Here is a 5223-nt window from a genome sequence, read left to right on the forward strand (position 1 = left end):
AGGGTGCAGTGCCCAGGGGGATTTGCAGCGACACTGGCAGCCTCTGCATAACCATTGATGGGCTCCAGCTCTCTCGCCCAGGCCGGGCTCCTGAGTCCCTCCAAATAGCCCCTTCTCCCAGTCCCCTGACCCTGTTGTCTCCAACTCCACTCCCAGCTCCTGCCAGTCGGGGTTTCCTGCTGATTGTCCAGTACTTGGGGGCCTCTCTTTATCTCGCTGAACCCTCGGTTGATTTGGGTCGGCCAGAGCAAGTTCTTCAATGACTCCGGTCATTGCCCCCCACCCCAGACAGCAAGGTGACACCCCCACCCTGCCTGTGCCATTCCAGGATCAGTGTTAACCCTTTTGCACCGGCCGGATGCCATGTACAGAGAGAAACTGAGGCACACCTTGGATTTTAATATATGGAGATATACCTATCTCATAGAGCTGGAAGGGACCTTGAAAGGTCATCGAGTCCAGTCCCCTGCCTTCACAGCAGGACCAAGTACCGTCCCTGACAGATTTTTTGCCCCAGATCCCTAAATGGCCACCTCAAGGATTAAACTCACAACCCTGGGTTTAGCAGGCCAACACTCAAACCACTGAGCTATCACTCTCCTTCGTATCATTCAGGCAAATATGACAGAAAATTCCCACTTCGTCACACCAGGCACCTGGGAAAAGCAGCGGGCCGGGAAACACAGGGACGGGAGTGTGGGTGGAAGAACCAAATCAAGGAGCTACCCCAGCCAGCGCCTGGCGCGCCACGAAGGAGTCAGCAGGCGCCTCCCCCAGGCGCTCTGCCCAGAAGAGTGGGACAACGAGGGAATGAGCCCACACCCACATTTGCTGAGAATCCTCCCCCTGGGCTGGCAGCTGTCCAGCTTGGCCTGCACCAGGGGGCGGCCAATGGGACGGTCTCTTGGCTCTATTGGGTTACAGGAGGGGAGCGTGGAAATGAGGAAATGTAGGAGAAAGGGCTGCCGGATCTTCTGGAGGAGCTGGAAGAGGAGCTGGGCCTGGATCCTTGACACAGGGGGGCAGACGTTGGGTGACCGTGAACTGTGCCAGCCGTGCACAGAGGTGCCGACTTTCTGATTTCCTGAGGGGTGCTCGACCGACCCCTCCATCCCAAGCCCTGCCCCCACTCTACCCCTTCCCCTCGAACAGGGAAAACTGAGGCACGGAGCAGGGTAGTGACTCGCCCATGGTCACCCAATGGCAGAGCCAGGGATAAAACCCAGGTGTCCTGCGTCCCAGTCCAATGCGAGAGCCATTAGGAGCCCCGTGTCCCTGGCTGGAGAGAGAGACCATCCCCCCGAGCCCCATCCCTCCCAGAGAAGTCAATATGGGGGGGGGGGTCCCAGCCCTAGAGACAAGGACCCATCCCCTGCCCCATCCCTTTGCTAGAGACCCCACTGAGGCGCTCAAGTCCCTCTGCCCCTTCCCCCCATTCTCTAGCTCTTTCACAGCAGAACGCAGCCCCACGGGTCGGGCACCGCGAGGGCACAGGCCAAGCGTGGGGCTGGTGAGGGTGCGGCTCTGAGTTTCCCAGCCCCCTCGGGAGTGCTGTGACCCGAGCAAGTGACCCAGCGAGAGCAGGAGCTGGGGCAGGGGACGAAAGGGGCCAGTCCCAGGCCCCAGGCCCCTGAGAAACATTTCGCCCGCAAGGCGTCGACGTCCACGCAAGCTCCAGCAGAAAAACATTTGGGAAGATCCAAAATGGGAGCGGAAAATTTCCTCCCAGCTTTTTCCTTTAGCTTCCTTCCGGCTTCCAATGGCTTTCGCCTCTTTGTGATCAGGGCGCCCTCACGCCGGGCGCGGCCTAGAGACAAAATCACCAAGATTGTGGTCCATAAACCAATGACCAATTATCATCTAGGCAGGGGCTGGGGCTCTCTGCTCCCTCTAGAGGGGAGAAGAGGCAAAGCCTGCTCTGTCCAGCCTGATTTACATGCTGTTTACCCATAGTCCCACCTGCTGAGTTTGGCTGATCTACTTGGCAAGTGCTCATGCGTCAGTGTGTAAATGTGACAATAGATTATTATCCTCGCTGGACTCAAGATGGGGCAGGGGGCTGGGGCATGAAGCCACCTGGCTGAGAGGTCACCCCGAGTGTGCAAGCAATGTTGTTTGGTTGGGTAATGAAATGGGTAGGGCAGGGGGATGGGAGGTCTGGAAATGAGGGAGGGGATAGAGATTTGGAGAGGAGAGGAGAGGAGAGGAGAGGAGAGGGCTGGGCTGGGCTGGGCTGGGCTGGGCTATTTTGTGGGTTCCCCTTCTAGAGGTTTGCTTTCCTGTCCCTGTGAGCACAAATCTGTGGGGCACTCGGAGCAGAGGCTCATTGACTGTGAGGTCAAGCTGGATGAGGTGAATGGACTGTGGTAATACAGCATTTGATGCAATGCGGCCCCGATCTTGGCGACTCTGTGTCTGGGCAGTGCCCGGCGCGACAGGGCCCTGATCTCAGTGACTCTGTGTGAGGACAGCGCCCAGCACAAGGGGACACATGGGCCGTGCTAAGCGAGTCTCTGGTTTCCTGTTCTACAGACATTTCCTGCCCAGCGCTGGCTGCAGCGTCACTGCCCAGTTGCTGCCATGGGCCCCGACACCATGGGCCAGGCGTTCGTCCTCTTCCTCATCTGCTGTGAGTAGATTCCCCTGCCCACCTCCTACGCCCACCCTATGGCCAGAGTGTCCCCCCCCCCCCCCCCCCCCCCATGGCCGGAGTGCCCCCCCCCCCAGGCCCCTACTCTGTGGCTGGAGTGTCCCACACACATCCAGTCCCCCCACCCCACCCCATAGCTGGAGTGCCCAATCCAGCCCCCCACCTCACTCAGAGGCTGGGATGTGCTGGCTTAGGGACTCTGGAGTCCAGCTGTTTGGTGTATCCTTAGAGGAGGGACAGTGCCAGGGGTAGCCCCATCTCCACCACCCCCTCTGACCCCCTCCACTGCCCCCTCCACTTGTTACCAGATTTGCCCGTTACTTCAAGGTTCGCTCATTTATTAGAGTTACTCTTCTGGGGGGTGGGGGGGTCTGTACTTCTATCAATGTATAGCTGGTATCACTTGTGTTCTCATACGGAGCTCTACTTGTCCCTGCTGCAAGTTCCCTCCCAATGGCGCGACCCTGCAGGACCTCGGTTCCCTCCCAATGGCGCTATCCTGCAGGGCCTCGGTTCCCCAGGGCTGGGTTCCTCCAGCCCCAGAATCAGATGAACACACACATTAAGAGAGAGCATCTGAGAGGACTGGGTTAATCAGCATTCCCACGCTGACCCCTTACACATCCCTGGACTCAGCAGACTGGGTCGAGCAGCACTTCCAAGCTGCCACCCTCATATGTCCCAGGTTCAGCACGTCTCCAGCCCCACTTTCACGTTACAATTGTTCTCGTAGTAACCCACTTGATGAGCAAACCCCACGGGATTTTTGGGCACTGCAAGGAACTTTTAGCTCAGGTACGAGGTGCGTTGCTGCAGAGCGAATGAGGAAACCAAAAAACACCCACAAGGGGGGGAGGGAGAGAGAGAGAAGCAACCAGCTTAACTAGCTTAACTTGCATCTGAAGAAGTGAGGTTCTTACCCATGAAAGCTTATGCTCCCAATACTTCTGTTAGTCTCAAAGGTGCCACAGGACCCTCTGTTGCTTTTTACAGATTCAGACTAACACGGCTACCCCTCTGATACAGCTTAACTATGAAAGTTATTTATTGCCAGGTGTCACAGAGTGTGGGGGAGTCAGGGCCCTGCACCCACCACTTCCTGCAATTCACCGTGACTCGCAGCCAGCCAGTAAAACAGAAGGTTTATTAGACGACAGGAACACAGTCCAAGACAGAGCTTGTTGGTATAGAGAACAGGACCTCTCAGTCAGGTTCATCTTGCAGGGTGGGGAGCCCAGATCCCGGTTCTGGGCCTCCCCCCATCTCCCCAGCCAGCTCCAAACTGAAACCCCCTCCAGCCGCCTCCCACAGCCACACCCCCGGCTCCTCCTCCAGCCTTTGTCCAATTTCCCGGGCAGAAGGTGTCACCTGGCCCCAACCCCCTCCTGGGCTCAGGTTACGTGCTCAGGTATCATCCCTCAAGTGAAGTCACCCCCCGATATCCCATCCCCAATGCAGACAGTACCAGTAAAACTCCCATGCAATGTTCCCAGGTCAATCCTCCCTACTCCGTCACACCAGGTAATAACCATAGGGGAGCCAAACGAACAAAACAGTTATAATATTAAATCTAACTTAAATTGATTATAAAAGTCAGGTTTACAAAACTATAACTGATCACACAAGTCAGGGTCAGAAGGCTACACCTAGAGAGAGAGAGAGAGAGAGAGAGCTGGGTTCTCACCACTCCGTGAAGCTTGAATCAATCGGGGGTCCCAGGTGGTGGTGGTAGCTGAGGGTCCGGAGTGCCGGAGACAGGCAGAGCCCCCAGCACGATCAGTCAGGAGAAGATGACGTCCCCATGGAACTGATGCAGATTTTGGATCCAGACATCAGAGCACTTACTTGAGCATGGGTGGGGGTTTTTGTAAGGCAAGAACAGTGGTTCAAGGGAGAACACTAGATTTGTTTATGTGTAAACAAGGGAATATACCAAAGTTGTTTTGTTCAGGCTAGACAGTGGGAGCTGGCTGTGGGCGGTGTTCCTTGGAGGGAGCTCACAATGCAATTAGGGAGCTTCAGTATTTTGGATACCTATCAAGGATTCATTACTAGAATTGGTCTGATAACTACTGAGCTGGGGGTGTGCAGGCGTGGGCTCATTAACAGCTGGAGCAGAGATCCCCCATCATGCCGTGCTTCCCTGCTTCGCTGGTCGCAGAGTTCCCTGCGGTTCTTGCCTTGGAATCTCTGGTCTCCAGTCTGTAGCTGATGGAGATGCCTCCTTGTCCCATCTCCCATGCAAATGAGGCCAGGGGAGTTGCCTTAATCCTCTCACCCTTGTCCCAGGGGTTTCGGTGGGTCTCCCATGGCCTTTCCATTGGTGTTTGTAAGTCTGTCGTCTGATCGGCTTTGGGCAAGCAGAGGCTGTGGGGGGGGGGTCTTTCGTGAGTCAGGCTGGGTACTGCGCCCTGGTTCCCCAAGAACACAGAGCTGCTACGTAACACACTCCTCCACTGCCCCCCTCTGCCACCCCCCACAGACCACCCCACAAATCCCTTCCACTGTCCCTCCACTGCCCCTCCACTGCTCCCCTCTGCCACCCCCCCACAGACCACCCCACAGACCCCTTC

This window comes from Terrapene carolina, unplaced genomic scaffold (assembly GCF_002925995.2).
Source record: "Terrapene carolina triunguis isolate 2854851 unplaced genomic scaffold, T_m_triunguis-2.0 Scaffold401, whole genome shotgun sequence".
Lineage (NCBI taxonomy): Eukaryota > Metazoa > Chordata > Testudines > Emydidae > Terrapene > Terrapene triunguis.